General features: G+C 34.4%; 1 pseudogene; it reads left to right on the top strand.

Annotated features, from left to right (window-relative positions):
- The first annotated feature begins 15,482 nt into the window (after positions 1 to 15,482).
- Positions 15,483 to 17,977, top strand: LOC123490256 (annotated as a pseudogene).
- Positions 17,978 to 18,660: the final 683 nt, after the last annotated feature.

Here is an 18,660-nt window from a genome sequence, read left to right as displayed (position 1 = left end):
GAACTAGTTAAATTGTGGATTTTGCCTAAAATATGATTTTAGAAAATATTCTTTAAATATATATATATTTTTAATCACATTTGAAGACCCTTGTATGTTGAATTTTACATATGTCCTTCTTATGATGAACGTTAAAACATATTTTAGACCCTTTTCATGCAAAATTAAAAAAAAATATTTTTCACGTTTTTTATAAAAAAACTTTGTATCCCTTCATATACCGAACTAGTTTTTGTGGATTTTGCCTAAAACATGATTTTAGACAATATTCATTGAAAAAGCTTTTAAAAAAATCACATTTGAAAACCCTTCTAAATTGTATTCTACGTCTGTCCTTCTAGTGCTGAACGTAAAAAAAATATTTTAGACCCTTTTCATGCAAAATGTATAAAAATATTTTCACGCTTTTATAAAAAAACTTTGTATCCCTTCATATGCCGAACTAGTTTTTTTGTGGATTTTGCCTAAAACATGATTTTAGACAATATTCATTGAAAAAAAGCTTTTAAAAAATCACATTTGAAAACCCTTCAAAATTGTATTCTACGTCTGTCCTTCTAGTGCTGAACGAAAAAAATATTTTAGACCCTTTTCATATAAAATGTATAAAAATATTTTTCATGTTTGTTATAAAAAAAATTGTATCCCTTCATATGCCGAACTAGTTGCATTGTGGATTTTGCCTAAAACATGATTTTAGAAAATATTCATATAATTATTTATTTTTAAATCACATTTGAAAACCCTTGTATGTTATATTCTACTTATGTCCTTCTAGTGCTGAACGTTAAAACATATTTTAGACCCTTTTCATGCAAAATTAAAAAAATAAAAATATTTTTCACATTTTTTATTAAAAACGTTGTATCCCTTCATATGCCGAACTATTTTTGTGGATTTTGCCTAAAACATGATTTTAGAAAATATTCATTGAAAAAAGCTTTTTTTTAAATCACATTTGAAAACCCTTCTAAATTGTATTCTACATCTGTCCTTCTAGTGCTGAACGTAAAAAAAATATATTAGACCCTTTTCATGCAAAATGTATAAAAATATTATTCACGTTTGTTATAAAAAAATTGTATCCCTTCATATGCCGAACTAGTTGCATTGTGGATTTTGCCTAAAACATGATTTTAGAAAATATTCATTGAATTATTATTTTAAAATCACATTTGAAAAACCTTGTATGTTATATTCTACATATGTCCTTCTAGTGCTGAACGTTAAAAAAATATGTTAGACCCTTTTCATGCCAAATTTATAAAAAATATTTTTCACGTTTTTATAAAAAAACTTTGTATCCCTTCATATGCCGAAGTAGTTGCATTGTGGATTTTGCCTAAAACATGATTTTAGAAAATATTCATTGAATTATTTTTTTAAATCACATTTGAAAAACCTTGTATGTTATATTCTACATATGTCCTTCTAGTGCTGAACGTTAAAAAAAATATTTTAGACCCTTTTCATGGCAAATGTATAAAAAATATTTTTCACGTTTTTATAAAAAAACTTTGTATCCCTTCATATGCCGAACTAGTTTTTGTGGATTTTGCCTAAAACATGATTTTAGACAATATTCATTGAAAAAGCTTTTAAAAAATCACATTTGAAAACCCTTCTAAATTGTATTCTACATCTGTCCTTCTAGTGCTGAACGTAAAAAAATATATTAGACCCTTTTCATGCAAAATGTATAAAAATATTATTCACGTTTGTTATAAAAAAAAATTGTATCCCTTCATATGCCGAACTAGTTGCATTGTGGATTTTGCCTAAAACATGATTTTAGAAAATATTCATAGAATTATTTTTTTTAAATCACATTTGAAAACCCTTGTATGTTATATTCTTCATACGTCCTTGTAGTGCTGAACGTTAAAACATATTTTAGACCCTTTTCATGCAAAATGTATAAAAATATTTTTCACGTTTGTTATAAAAACTATTGTATCCCTTCATATGCCGAACTAGTTGCATTGTGGATTTTGCCTAAAACATGATTTTAGAAAATATTCATTGAATTTCTTTTTTTAATCACATTTGAAAACCCTTGTATGTTGAATTCTACATATGTCCTTCTAGTGCTGAATGTTAAAAAAATATTTTAGAACCTTTTCATGCAAAATGTATAAAAATATTTTTCACGTTTGTTATAAAAAAAATTGTATCCCTTCCTATGCCGAACTAGTTGCATTATGGATTTTGCCTAAAACATGATTTTAGACAATATTCATTGAAAAAAGCTTTTTTTTAAATCACATTTGAAAACCCTTCTAAATTGTATTCTACGTCTGTCCTTCTAGTGCTGAACGTAAAAAAAATATTTTAGACCCTTTTCATGCAAAATGTATAAAAAATATTTTCACGTTTGTTATAAAAAAAATTGTATCCCTTCATATGCCGAACTAGTTGCATTGTGGATTTTGCCTAAAACATGATTTTAGACAATATTCATTGAAAAAAGCTTTTTTAAAAATCACATTTGAAAACCCTTCTAAATTGTATTCTACGCCTGTCCTTCTAGTGCTGAACGTAAAAAAAATATTTTAGACCCTTTTCATGCAAAATGTATAAAAATATTTTTCACATTTTTATTTAAAAACGTTGTATCCCTTCATATGCCGAACTAGTTTTTGTGGATTTTGCCTAAAACATGATTTTAGACAATATTCATTGAAAAAAGCTTTTTTAAAAAATCACATTTGAAAACCCCTTCAAAATTGTATTCTACGTCTGTCCTTCTAGTTTTGAACGTAAAAAAAATATTTTAGACCCTTTTCATGCAAAATGTATAAAAATATTTTTCACGTTTTTTATTTAAAAACATTGTATCCCTTCATATGCCGAACTAGTTTTTTTGTGGATTTTGCCTAAAACATGATTTTAGAAAATATTCATTGAAAAAAATTTTTTTTTAAATCACATTTGAAAACCCTTCTAAATTGTATTCTACGTCTGTCCTTCTAGTGCTGAACGTAAAAAAAAATATTTTAGACCCTTTTCATGCAAAATGTATAAAAATATTTTTCACATTTGTTATAAAAAAAAATTGTATCCCTTCCTATGCCGAACTAGTTGCATTATGGATTTTGCCTAAAACATGATTTTAGACAATATTCATTGAAAAAAGTTTTTTTTAAATCACATTTGAAAACCCTTCTAAATTGTATTCTACGTATGTCCTTCTAGTGCTGAACGTAAAAAAATATTTTAGACCCTTTTCATGCAGAATGTATAAAAATATTTTTCACGTTTGTTATAAAAAAAAATTATCCCTTCAAATGCCGAACTAGTTGCATTGTGGATTTTGCCTAAAACATGATTTTAGACAATATTCATTGAAAAAAGCTTTTTAAAAAATCACATTTGAAAACCCTTCTAAATTGTTTTCTACGCCTGTCCTAGTGCTGAACGTAAAAAAAATATTTTAGACCCTTTTCATGAAAAATGTATAAAAAATATTTTTCACGTTTGTTATAAAAAAAAATGTAGCCCTTCATATGCTGAACTAGTTGCATTGTGGATTTTGCCTAAAACATGATTTTAGAAAATATTCATTGATTTTTTATTTTTTTTAATCACATTTGAAAACCCTTGTATGTTGAAATCTACATATGTCCTTCTAATGCTGAACGTAAAAAAAATATTTTAGACCCTTTTCATGCAAAATGTATAAAAATATTTTTCACGTTTGTTATAAAAAAATTGTATCCCTTCATATGCCGAACTAGTTTTTTTGTGGATTTTGCCTAAAACATGATTTTAGACAATATTCATTGAAAAAAGCTTTTTATAAAATCACATTTGAAAACCCTTCAAAATTGTATTCTACGTCTGTCCTTCTAGTGCTGAACGTAGAAAAAATATTTTAGACCCTTTTCATGCAAAATGTATAAAAAATATTTTTCACGTTTGTTATAAAAATAATTGTATCCCTTCATATGCCGAACTAGTTGCATTGTGGATTTTGCCTAAAACATGATTTTAGAAAATATTCATTGAATTTTTTTTTTAATCACATTTGAAAACACTTGTATGTTGAATTCTACATATGTCCTTCTAGTGCTGAACGTTAAAAAAATATTTTAGACCCTTTTCATGCAAAATGTATACAAATATTTTTAACCTTTGTTATAAAAAAAATGTATCCCTTCATATGCCGAACTAGTTGCATTGTGGATTTTGCCTAAAACATGATTTTAGACAATATTCATTGAAAAAAGCTTTTAAAAAAATCACATTTGAAAACCCTTCTAAATTGTATTCTACGCCTGTCCTTCTAGTGCTGAACGTAAAAAAAATATTTTAGACCCTTTTCATGCAAAATGTATAAAAATATTTTTCACATTTGTTATAAAAACAATTGTATCCCTTCATATGCCGAACTAGTTGCATTGTGGATTTTGCCTAAAACATGATTTTAGAAAATATTCATTGAATTTTTTTTTTTAATCACATTTGAAAACCCTTGTATGTTGAAATCTACATATGTCCTTCTAATGCTGAACGTAAAAAAAATATTTTAGACCCTTTTCATGCAAAATGTATAAAAAATATTTTTCACGTTTGTTATAAAAAAAATTGTATCCCTTCATATGCCGAACTAGTTTTTTTGTGGATTTTGCCTAAAACATGATTTTAGACAATATTCATTGAAAAAAGCTTTTTATAAAATCACATTTGAAAACCCTTCAAAATTGTATTCTACGTCTGTCCTTCTAGTGCTGAACGTAGAAAAAATATTTTAGACCCTTTTCATGCAAAATGTATAAAAAATATTTTTCACGTTTGTTATAAAAATAATTGTATCCCTTCATATGCCGAACTAGTTGCATTGTGGATTTTGCCTAAAACATGATTTTAGAAAATATTCATTGAATTTTTTTTTTTTAATCACATTTGAAAACACTTGTATGTTGAATTCTACATATGTCCTTCTAGTGCTGAACGTTAAAAAAATATTTTAGACCCTTTTCATGCAAAATGTATACAAATATTTTTAACCTTTGTTATAAAAAAAATGTATCCCTTCATATGCCGAACTAGTTGCATTGTGGATTTTGCCTAAAACATGATTTTAGACAATATTCATTGAAAAAAGCTTTTAAAAAAATCACATTTGAAAACCCTTCTAAATTGTATTCTACATATGTCCTTCTAGTGCTGAACGTAAAAAAAATATTTTAGACCCTTTTCATGCAAAATGTATAAAAAATATTTTTCACATTTTTTATTTAAAAAACGTTGTATCCCTTCATATGCCGAACTAGTTTTTGTGGATTTTGCCTAAAACATGATTTTAGACAATATTCATTGAAAAAAGCTTTTTTTAAAAAATCACATTTGAAAACCCTTCAAATTGTATTCTAGGTCTGTCCTTCTAGTGCTGAACGTAAAAAAATATTTTAGACCCTTTTCATGCAAAATGTATAAAAATATTTTTCACATTTTTATTTAAAAACGTTGTATCCCATCATATGCCGAACTAGTTTTTGTGGATTTTGCCTAAAACATGATTTTAGAAAATATTCATTGAAAAAAGATTTTTTTTAATCACATTTGAAAACCCTTCTAAATTGTATTCTACGTCTGTCCTTCTAGTGCTGAACGTAAAAAAATATATTAGACCCTTTTCATGCAAAATGTATAAAAAATATTTTTCACGTTTTTTATTTAAAAAACGTTGTATCCCTTCATATGCCGAACTAGTTTTTTGTGGATTTTGCCTAAAACATGATTTTAGAAAATATTCATTGAAAAAAGATTTTTTTTAATCACATTTGAAAACCCTTCTAAATTGTATTCTACGTCTGTCCTTCTAGTGCTGAACGTAAAAAAATATATTAGACCCTTTTCATGCAAAATGTATAAAAATATTTTTTCACATTTTTTATTTAAAAAAACGTTGTATCCCTTCATATGCCGAACTAGTTTTTGTGGATTTTGCCTAAAACATGATTTTAGACAATATTCATTGAAAAAAAGCTTTTTAAAAAATCACATTTGAAAACCCTTCAAAATTGTATTCTACGTCTGTCCTTCTAGTGCTGAACGTAAAAAAATATTTTAGACCCTTTTCATGCAAAATGTATAAAAAATATTTTTCACATTTTTATTTAAAAACGTTGTATCCCTTCATATGCCGAACTAGTTTTTTTGTGGATTTTGCCTAAAACATGATTTTAGAAAATATTCATTGAAAAAAGATTTTTTTTAAATCACATTTGAAAACCCTTCTAAATTGTATTCTACGTCTGTCCTTCTAGTGCTGAACGTAAAAAAAATATATTAGACCCTTTTCATGCAAAATGTATAAAAATATTTTTCACATTTGTTATAAAAACAATTGTATCCCTTCATATGCCGAACTAGTTGCATTGTGGATTTTGCCTAAAACATGATTTTAGACAATATTCATTGAATTTTTTTTTTTTTAATCACATTTGAAAACCCTTGTATGTTGAATTCTACATATGTCCTTCTAGTGCTGAACGTTAAAAAAATATTTTAGAACCTTTTCATGCAAAATGTATAAAAATATTTTTCACATTTGTTATAAAAAAAATTGTATCCCTTCCTATGCCGAACTAGTTGCATTATGGATTTTGCCTAAAACATGATTTTAGACAATATTCATTGAAAAAAGTTTTTTTTAAATCACATTTGAAAACCCTTCTAAATTGTATTCTACGTATGTCCTTCTAGTGCTGAACGTAAAAAAAATATTTTAGACCCTTTTCATGCAGAATGTATAAAAATATTTTTCACGTTTGTTATAAAAAAAACATTATCCCTTCATATGCCGAACTAGTTGCATTGTGGATTTTGCCTAAAACATGATTTTAGACAATATTCATTGAAAAAAGCTTTTAAAAAAATCACATTTGAAAACCCTTCTAAATTGTTTTCTACTTCTGTCCTTCTAGTGCTGAACGTAAAAAAAATATTTTAGACCCTTTTCATGCAAAATGTATAAAAAATATTTTTCACGTTTGTTCTAAAAAAATTTTTTGCCCTTCATATGCTGAACTAGTTGCATTGTGGATTTTGCCTAAAACATGATTTTAGAAAATATTCATAGATTTTTTATTTTTTTTAATCACATTTGAAAACCCTTGTATGTTGAAGTCTACATATGTCCTTCTAATGCTGAACGTAAAAAAAATATTTTAGACCCTTTTCATGCAAAATGTATAAAAAATATTTTTTCACGTTTGTTATAAAAAAATTGTATCCCTTCATATGCCGAACTAGTTGCATTGTGGATTTTGCCTAAAACATGATTTTAGACAATATTCATTGAAAAAAGCTTTTAAAAAAATCACATTTGAAAACCCTTCTAAATTGTATTCTACGCCTGTCCTTCTAGTGCTGAACGTAAAAAAAATATTTTAGACCCTTTTCATGCAAAATGTATAAAAAATATTTTTCACGTTTGTTATAAAAAAAAATGTATCCCTTCATATGCTGAACTAGTTGCATTGTGGATTTTGCCTAAAACATGATTTTAGAAAATATTCATTGATTTTTTATTTTTTTTAATCACATTTGAAAACCCTTGTATGTTGAAATCTACATATGTCCTTCTAATGCTGAACTTAAAAAAAATATTTTAGACCCTTTTCATGCAAAATTTATAACAAATATTTTTCACGTTTGTTATAAAAAAAATTGTATCCCTTCATATTTAGAACTAGTTGCATTGTGGATTTTGCCTAAAACATGATTTTAGAAAATATTCATTGAAAAAAGCTTTTTAAAAAATGACATTTGAAAACCCTTCAAAATTGTATTCTACGTCTGTCCTTCTAGTGCTGAACGTAGAAAAAATATTTTAGACCCTTTTCATGCAAAATGTATAAAAAATATATTTCACGTTTGTTATAAAAATAATTGTATCCCTTCATATTTAGAACTAGTTGCATTGTGGATTTTGCCTAAAACATGATTTTAGAAAATATTCATTGAATTTTTTTTTTAATCACATTTGAAAACACTTGTATGTTGAATTCTACATATGTCCTTCTAGTGCTGAACGTTAAAAAAATATTTTAGACCCTTTTCATGCAAAATGTATACAAATATTTTTCCGTTTGTTATAAAAAAAAATTGTATCCCTTCATATGCCGAACTAGTTGCATTGTGGATTTTGCCTAAAACATGATTTTAGAAAATATTCATAGATTTTTTATTTTTTTAATCACATTTGAAAACCCTTGTATGTTGAAGTCTACATATGTCCTTCTAGTGCTGAACGTTAAAACATATTTTAGACCCTTTTCATGCAAAATGTATAAACAATATTTTTCACGTTTGTTATAAAAAAATTGTATCTCTTCATATGCCGAACTAGTTGCATTGTGGATTTTGCCTAAAACATGATTTTAGACAATATTCATTGAAAAAAGCTTTTAAAAAAATCACATTTGAAAACCCTTCAAAATTGTATTCTACGTCTGTCCTTCTAGTGCTGAACGTAAAAAAAATATTTTAGACCCTTTTCATGCAAAATGTATAAAAAATATTTTTCACATTTTTTATTTAAAAACGTTGTATCCCTTCATATGCCGAACTAGTTTTTGTGGATTTTGCCTAAAACATGATTTTAGAAAATATTCATTGAAAAAATATTTTTTTTAAATCACATTTGAAAACCCTTCTAAATTGTATTCTACGTCTGTCCTTCTAGTGCTGAACGTAAAAAAAATATATTAGACCCTTTTCATGCAAAATGTATAAAAATATTTTTCACATTTGTTATAAAAACAATTGTATCCCTTCATATGCCGAACTAGTTGCATTGTGGATTTTGCCTAAAACATGATTTTAGACAATATTCATTGAATTTTTTTTTTTTTAATCACATTTGAAAACCCTTGTATGTTGAATTCTACATATGTCCTTCTAGTGCTGAACGTTAAAAAAATATTTTAGAACCTTTTCATGCAAAATGTATAAAAATATTTTTCACATTTGTTATAAAAAAAATGGTATCCCTTCCTATGCCGAACTAGTTGCATTATGGATTTTGCCTAAAACATGATTTTAGACAATATTCATTGAAAAAAGTTTTTTTTAAAATCACATTTGAAAACCCTTCTAAATTGTATTCTACGTATGTCCTTCTAGTGCTGAACGTAAAAAAAATATTTTAGACCCTTTTCATGCAGAATGTATAAAAATATTTTTCACGTTTGTTATAAAAAAAAAATTATCCCTTCATATGCCGAACTAGTTGCATTGTGGATTTTGCCTAAAACATGATTTTAGACAATATTCATTGAAAAAAGCTTTTTAAAAAAATCACATTTGAAAACCCTTCTAAATTGTTTTCTACGTCTGTCCTTCTAGTGCTGAACGTAAAAAAATATTTTAGACCCTTTTCATGCAAAATGTATAAAAATATTTTTCACGTTTGTTATAAAAAAAAATTGTATCCCTTCATATGCTGAACTAGTTGCATTGTGGATTTTGCCTAAAACATGATTTTAGAAAATATTCATTGATTTTTTATTTTTTTAATCACATTTGAAAACCCTTGTATGTTGAAATCTACATATGTCCTTCTAATGCTGAACTTAAAAAAATATTTTAGACCCTTTTCATGCAAAATTTATAACAAATATTTTTCACGTTTGTTATAAAAAAATTGTATCCCTTCATATTTAGAACTAGTTGCATTGTGGATTTTGCCTAAAACATGATTTTAGAAAATATTCATTGAAAAAAGCTTTTTAAAAATCACATTTGAAAACCCTTCAAAATTGTATTCTACGTCTGTCCTTCTAGTGCTGAACGTAAAAAAAAATATTTTAGACCCTTTTCATGCAAAATGTATAAAAAAATATATTTCACGTTTGTTATAAAAATAATTGTATCCCTTCATATTTAGAACTAGTTGCATTGTGGATTTTGCCTAAAACATGATTTTAGAAAATATTCATTGAATTTTTTTTTTTTAATCACATTTGAAAACACTTGTATGTTGAATTCTACATATGTCCTTCTAGTGCTGAACGTTAAAAAAATATTTTAGACCCTTTTCATGCAAAATGTATACAAATATTTTTCACGTTTGTTATAAAAAAAATTGTATCCCTTCATATGCCGAACTAGTTGCATTGTGGATTTTGCCTAAAACATGATTTTAGAAAATATTCATAGATTTTTTATTTTTTTTAATCACATTTGAAAACCCTTGTATGTTGAAGTCTACATATGTCCTTCTAATGCTGAACGTAAAAAAAATATTTTAGACCCTTTTCATGCAAAATGTATAAAAAATATTTTTCACGTTTGTTATAAAAAAAATTGTATCCCTTCATATGCCGAACTAGTTGCATTGTGGATTTTGCCTAAAACATGATTTTAGACAATATTCATTGAAAAAAGCTTTTTAAAAAATCACATTTGAAAACCCTTCAAAATTGTATTCTACGTCTGTCCTTCTAGTGCTGAACGTAAAAAAATATTTTAGACCCTTTTCATGCAAAATGTATACAAAATATTTTTCACATTTTTATATTTAAAAAACGTTGTATCCCTTCATATGCCGAACTAGTTTTTGTGGATTTTGCCTAAAACATGATTTTAGAAAATATTCATTGAAAAAATTTTTTTAAATCACATTTGAAAACCCTTCTAAATTGTATTCTACGTCTGTCCTTCTAGTGCTGAACGTAAAAAAATATATTTTAGACCCTTTTCATGCAAAATGTATAAAATATTTTTCACATTTGTTATAAAAACAATTGTATCCCCTTCATATGCCGAACTAGTTGCATTGTGGATTTTGCCTAAAACATGATTTTAGACAATATTCATTGAATTTATTTTTTTTTAATCACATTTGAAAACCCTTGTATGTTGAATTCTACATATGTCCTTCTAGTGCTGAACGTAAAAAAATATTTTAGAACCTTTTCATGCAAAATGTATAAAAATATTTTTTCACATTTGTTATAAAAAAATGGTATCCCTTCCTATGCCGAACTAGTTGCATTATGGATTTTGCCTAAAACATGATTTTAGACAATATTCATTGAAAAAAGTTTTTTTAAATCACATTTGAAAACCCTTCTAAATTGTATTCTACGTATGTCCTTCTAGTGCTGAACGTAAAAAAATATTTTAGACCCTTTTCATGCAGAATGTATAAAAATATTTTTCACGTTTGTTATAAAAAAAACATTTATCCCTTCATATGCCGAACTAGTTGCATTGTGGATTTTGCCTAAAACATGATTTTAGACAATATTCATTGAAAAAAGCTTTTAAAAAAATCACATTTGAAAACCCTTCTAAATTGTTTTCTACTTCTGTCCTTCTAGTGCTGAACGTAAAAAAAATATTTTAGACCCTTTTCATGCAAAATGTATAAAAAATATTTTTCACGTTTGTTCTAAAAAAATTTTTTGCCCTTCATATGCTGAACTAGTTGCATTGTGGATTTTGTCTAAAACATGATTTTAGAAAATATTCATAGATTTTTTATTTTTTTTAATCACATTTGAAAACCCTTGTATGTTGAAGTCTACATATGTCCTTCTAATGCTGAACGTAAAAAAAATATTTTAGACCCTTTTCATGCAAAATGTATAAAAAATATTTTTCACGTTTGTTATAAAAAAAATTGTATCCCTTCATATGCCGAACTAGTTGCATTGTGGATTTTGCCTAAAACATGATTTTAGACAATATTCATTGAAAAAAGCTTTTAAAAAAATCACATTTGAAAACCCTTCTAAATTGTATTCTACGCCTGTCCTTCTAGTGCTGAACGTAAAAAAAATATTTTAGACCCTTTTCATGCAAAATGTATAAAAATATTTTTCACGTTTGTTATAAAAAAAAATGTATCCCTTCATATGCTGAACTAGTTGCATTGTGGATTTTGCCCAAAACATGATTTTAGAAAATATTCATTGATTTTTTTTTTTTTTATCACATTTGAAAACCCTTGTATGTTGAAATCTACATATGTCCTTCTAATGCTGAACTTAAAAAATATATTTTAGACCCTTTTCATGCAAAATTTATAACAAATATTTTTCACGTTTGTTATAAAAAAAATTGTATCCCTTCATATTTAGAACTAGTTGCATTGTGGATTTTGCCTAAAACATGATTTTAGAAAATATTCATTGAAAAAAGCTTTTAAATGACATTTGAAAACCCTTCAAAATTGTATTCTACGTCTGTCCTTCTAGTGCTGAACGTAAAAAAAATATTTTAGACCCTTTTCATGCAAAATGTATAAAAAATATATTTCACGTTTGTTATAAAAATAATTGTATCCCTTCATATTTAGAACTAGTTGCATTGTGGATTTTGCCTAAAACATGATTTTAGAAAATATTCATTGAATTTTTTTTTTAATCACATTTGAAAACACTTGTATGTTGAATTCTACATATGTCCTTCTAGTGCTGAACGTTAAAAAAATATTTTAGACCCTTTTCATGCAAAATGTATACAAATATTTTTCACCTTTGTTATAAAAAAATTGTATCCCTTCATATGCCGAACTAGTTGCATTGTGGATTTTGCCTAAAACATGATTTTAGACAATATTCATTGAAGAAAGCTTTTTTAAATCACATTTGAAAACCCTTCTAAATTGTATTCTACGTCTGTCCTACTAGTGCTGAACGTAAAAAAAATATTTTAGACCCTTTTCATGCAAAATGTAGAAAAAATATTTTTCACCTCTGTTATAAAAAAATTGTATCCCTTCATATGCCGAACTAGTTGCATTGTGGATTTTGCCTAAAACATGATTTTAGACAATATTCATTGAAAAAAGCTTTTTAAAAAATCACATTTGAAAACCCTTCTAAATTGTATTCTACGCCTGTCCTTCTAGTGCTGAACGTAAAAAAAATATTTTAGACCCTTTTCAAGCAAAATTTATAAAAAATATTTTTCACATTTTTTATTTAACCCTCCCGTTGTCCTGTCCGGGTCAAAAAGACCCAGGCTACGTGTTAGAGTGAGTGGCTGTGTAACCCCTAGCGTTGCCCTGTCTTGTCCTGGGTCAAAAAGACCCAGGCTACGTGTCAGTGCCTATGTGTTAGAGGGAGTGGCTGTATATCCCGTGCCACTGTCCTGTCCTGTCCTGTCCTGTCCTGTCCTGTCCTGTCCTGTCCTTTCTTGTCCGGGGTCAAAACGACCCAGCCTACGTGTCAGTGCCTATGTGTTAGAGCGTGTGGCTGTATATCTCCTCCCGCTGTCCTGTCCGGGTCAAACAAAACAAACAAAAAAAGACCCAGGCTACGTGTCAGTGCCTATGTGTTAGAGCGAGTGGCTGTATGACCCCTAGCGTTGTCCTCTCGTGTCCTGGCTGGGGTGAAAACGACCCAGGCTACGTGTTAGAGTGTTAGAGCGAGTGTGTGCTGTGCTGTGAACGGGACCCTTGCAAATGAAATTAAATCAACTTTTATTGGTCACATTGTAGGTACAGACATTACAGTGAAAAGTTTTACTTGGTAAAGAATCTGGTGATTCCCTTGTAATATTGTAGGTGTGTGTCACTAGTCGAGGACAATGCTGGAAACCCAAGATAACCATTTCCTCGACAAGTGAATATATGTCATCTGCTCTTCGGCTTGCTGACAATTGAACATCTCCGCACGTGTTTCATTCTGACGGTCTGTCAACTTGTATACTTGCGGTACAACATTTTGGGTTTTCGTGAAATCACAAGGTATGCCTAGGCTCGAACGGATCCCCATCATGGCGTGTTGTTTGGGGCCAACAGAAAAGCCTTGAAATATCCAGGCGACTTTCTTCATCAGAAGTGTCTGTTCCTCATCTGAGAGATCTGTCATGTGGACACCGCTACACACGGATGAGATGTCGCATGGCATTTGCCGATATGTCCGATAATATGTCAACAAATGGTCTCGGACGTGGCTGTGACGAACGTCCATGTCCCACATGTCGTAGTACAAAGCACAAGTACAAGACTCGCTGTCGTCGAAACCGGTCAACGTTGCAGCACAGGGACACCATCCCACAGCTTCACGGTGTATCTTCTGCACATGGTCCCGGTGTGTCACCATGATGTGTGACACTGCACCGTGGTAAAACCACAAGAGCAGAGCCTGTCCTACGACCCGAACGAGCCACAGCTCATACCTCAACAGACTATATTTGGGTTCGACAAATAGTCTCACCTCCAGTTTGTTGTTGGGCATGACCGAGAGGCTTTTCACCGTGTAGCCGAGAAGTATGGGTATGTTGTTCACTACTCGATTGAACGCAGAATAGATGTCGTTGAAGTTGATGGTGCTCAGATTCAGTCGAGTCGACCCTCCGATGCCCAGACCGATCACGGTGCCGACGACGGTGGTATTGTCGGTAGTAGTAGTTACGTGACTGGAGTCCGACGTGTGTATGTCAAACACTGCAGTGATGCAGCAAGAATCGCCCTTTGCCTTTTCTGTGTTCTGGAAAGTCGACATAGCTTCGATGGATGGATGTTGTTTGTCTGTGAGACACGAACCTGTTATATTGTGGATTCAATGACCACTCCCATAAAAATAATAAATTATATTATATTCATTTATTTAATTTTTGTTTGGTTAATGTTAGAGCCTAGGTGTTACAGCGAATGGCTCGCTGTATATCTCCTCCCGCTGTCCTGTCCTGTCCTGTCCTGTCCTGTCCTGTCCTGTCCGGGTCAAAAGGACCCAGGCTACGTGTCAGAGCCTAGGTGTTAGAGCGAGTTGCTCTATGTCTCCACCTGCTGTCCTGACCGGGTCAAAAAGACCCAGGCTACGTGTTAGAGCCTAGGTGTTAGAGCGAGTTGCTCTATGTCTCCACCTGCTGTCCTGACCGGGTCAAAAAGACCCAGGCTACGTGTTAGAGCCTAGGTGTTAGAGCGAGTTGCTCTATATCTCCACCTGCTGTCCTGACCGGGTCAAAAAGACCCAGGCTACGTGTCAGTGCCTATGTGTTTGAGCTAGTGGCTGTATAACCCCTAGCGTTGTCCTGTCCTGTCCTGTCCGGGTCAAAAAGACCCAGGCTACGTGTCAGAGCCTAGGTGTTAGAGCGAGTGGCTGTATATCTCCTCCCGCTGTCCTGACCGGGTCAAAAAGACCCAGACTACGTGTCAGAGCCTATGTGTTTGAGCTAGTGGCTGTATAAGCCCTAGCGTTGTCCTGTCCTGGCTGGGGTCAAACGGACCCAGGCTACACGTTAGAGGCATAAGCTCTGAGCCAGAGGTACTAGGTAAGCTGTAAACAAAAACCAAACAGCAACACCAAGAACACCAATAACAACAACTAGTACTACTACTACTACTACTACTACTACTACTACTACTACTACTACTACTACTACTACTACTACTACTACTACTACTACTACTACTACTACTACTACTACTACTAATATTGCCTCCGTGGCATGTCCGGACACGTGCCGAAGAGAGAGGTCTTGGGGACTTCCCCAGCCTGGGTGCCGAAGCTATTATGAGTGCTGTGCGATTCACGGCCAAACAGGTCCTAGAACAGATATTTTCCAATGACTCTGACTGCGACGAGGATGCGGACGAGGAAGCGTCCGAAGAAGAAGACGGGGAGGAATACAACCCAGAGGACGAGGAGACCACAGAGGGACGACGACGACGACAACGACTACGACGCCGCAGCCGCTGCCGCCGCCGACGACAGGACAATGTCCAAGTAGAACAAGGTCAAGGCGTAGAAGACGAACGAGACGATGACGACGACGACGACGACGAAGAAGAAGAAGAAGAAGAAGAAGAAGAAGAAGAAGAACAAGGGGAAGAACAAGGGGAAGGTGAAGGAGAGCGAGGAGAGCGAGGAGACCTCCGCAGCTGCCGCAGCCGCCGCAGCCGCAGCATCAGCCCCAGAACACAACACGATATCCCTCGAGTGGAAAGAGAGACATTCGTGTCGAGAAACGGCCAAATCCAATGGTGCTCGGTGCCCTGTGACAACAATCGGGGCGTCGGAGGGGCCGCAGCAGCGGCAAAAAGTAACAGGCCGGTTGTTGAGGTGCCGGAGGACATGAGGCCCGGGCCTACTAGGCAGGCCGTAGGCCAAGCCCGCGACATCCTCTCCACGTTTCGCTTGTTTTTCACACCCGAGATAGAAGACATCATCCTGGAGATGACCAATCTGGAGGGCGTTCGAAAATACGGAGCCCGAGGCGACGGCGACGACGACGACGACGACCACCGCCGCCACTACGCCGACGACCACGAAAACCACGAAAACCACGAAGACCGTGACCGCGGCGGCGGCGGCGGCCGCTGGAAAGCGATGGACTCCACAGACCTGAGAGCCTACGTAGGGCTGCTCATCCTAGCCGGGCGTGTACAGGTCCCGAGGCGAAGCGGCCTCTAGTCTCTGGGACGCCGAGAGCGGAAGGACCATTTTCCGCGCAACCATGCCGCTCAAAGTCTTTCACGCTTACTCGAGACTCCTTCGCCCGACGACCGCCAGACCAGAGCCGAGAGACGCGCAGCAGGCGGCGGTGACAAACTTGCGGCCGTGAGAGAGGTCTAGGACAAGTGGGTCGAGAGGCTGCCGCTCCTCTACAACCCCGGGGCCCGACGTGACGGTGGACGAGCAACTGGTCCCTTTCAGAGGTGTGCCGGGGCCAACAACACCGTACAAGAGCACAACAACAACACTGAACACAACACTGAACACAACACAACACAACACAACACGCTAAAGCTAATCTCTTGTCTTTCCTCTCCTCTCTCTCTCTCTCTCTCTCTCTGTCTCTCTCTCTCTCTCTCCCCTCTCTCTCTCCTCTCTCCAGGCCGATGTCCTTTCTGCCAGTATATCCCAAGCAAGCCGGCCAAGTACGGCATCAAGACATGGGTGGCCTGCGACTCCAAATCCAGCTACGCCTGAAAGATGCAGGTCTACACCGGCAAGGCCACATGCGGAGGCCCCGAGAAGAACCAGGGGATGAGGGTCGTGCTCGATTTGACGCAGGGACTCAGGGGTCACAACGTCACCTGCGACAATTTCTTCACCTCATACGAGCTCGCGCGCCAGCTCCTGACCAGGAACGTCACCGTGGTCGGCACGGTCAGAAAGAACAAGCCAGAGCTCCCGCAGGCGCTGCTCGCCTCAAAGGACAGGCTCCTCTTCTCCTCCAAGTTCGCCTTCACTTCCACCACCGCTCTGGTGTCCTACCTGGCAAAGAAAAACAAGAACGTCTTACTCCTGAGCACGCTGCACACCGAGGCTCACGTTAGCCGTCGCCAGGACAAGAAGCCGGCCATCGTCCTAGACTACAACAGCAACAAGGGAGGTGTGGACAACCTAGACAAGGTGATTGGAACCTACAGCTGCAGGAGGATGACCGCGCGCTGGCCCCTGGTCATCTTCCACAACATCCTTGACGTGTCCTCTTACAACGCTTTTGTCATATGGCGAGAGCTCAACCCCACTTGGATGCCTGGCAAGCGAAACAAGAGGAGGGTGTTCCTCGAGCAGCTGGGAAAGGCACTAGTGACTCCGTTCATACAAAGAAGGGCCCGTCTCCCTCGCACCGAAGCCTCTGCGGCGCTCGTCAAAGCTGTTCAGAGGGCTACGTATCGTGATCAGCCCAGGCGGGATCACGCCCCCGCAGCACCGGACCACGCAGCACCGGCCCAAGCACCCAACCCCGCACAACCCAGTAAGAGGAAGAGGTGTCAGGTCTGCCCCACAAAGAAGGACTGTAAAACACACACGGTGTGCACCAGGTGTAACAAATACATCTGCAAAGGCTGTTCGCACCCATACTGTCCCACATGTTCCAACTGGGCCTTTAGTGAGAGGGGGACAGTTCGACCCGGAGGGCACGGCGTGTTTACAGAATACCAGGACAACGGGAGGGTTATCATCCATACTCAAACAGTACAGCGGTACAGTCCACGGAATGTGGTCCAATAGGGGGGTGTTTTTAAATCGCATACCCAAACTCACACAGTCCACAAGCCGGTGAAGCCGGTACAGTCCACGGAATGTGGTCCAATAGGGGGGTGTTTTTAAATCGCATACCCAAACTCACACAGTCCACAAGCCGGTGAAGCAGGTATTAATGACTTTACCAATGACAATAGCAAAGACCTCTAGAGTAGAATAGACTAATTGATGGCGGGGTGTCAGGATACTATGCTTGCTACTGGGGACCCATGTAGAGAGAAGCAGTTCAACCCTATCGGGGCTGCAGATGCGCAGGTTCTTTGCAACAGGCTGAAGGTGAATTGCTTCAAGGACCAGTCTGTACTGAGTACAGTCACTGGTGAGTTAGGGGCTCCGTGCAAAAACATACCGATAAAAGGCGACGGCAATTGTTTCTTCAGAGCGGTCAGTGAAGCGGTTTGTGGTACAGATGAGTTTCATAGAACCATTCGAAATGTCGTCGTGGAGCAGCTACAAAGCAATGATGTGATATACACCAGCATGTTGAGAAGTGGCTACCGTTCAGTATCGGACTACATTACCAAATCACAAATGGCCTCTCTAGGTACTTGGGCTACGGAAGTGGAGATTCAAGCAGCTGCAGATTGTTTGGGTGTAAGCATATATACATACTACACCGGGAGGTGGCTTATACACCGTTGTAATGGTGTAAAGGTGTCTAGCCAGGGGATCTATTTGGAGAATGTTGGTAACC

This window comes from Coregonus clupeaformis, unplaced genomic scaffold (genome assembly GCF_020615455.1).
Source record: "Coregonus clupeaformis isolate EN_2021a unplaced genomic scaffold, ASM2061545v1 scaf3581, whole genome shotgun sequence".
Lineage (NCBI taxonomy): Eukaryota > Metazoa > Chordata > Actinopteri > Salmoniformes > Salmonidae > Coregonus > Coregonus clupeaformis.
Note: the sequence above shows the minus strand (reverse complement) of the source record. Positions and strands in the feature narration are given on the sequence as shown.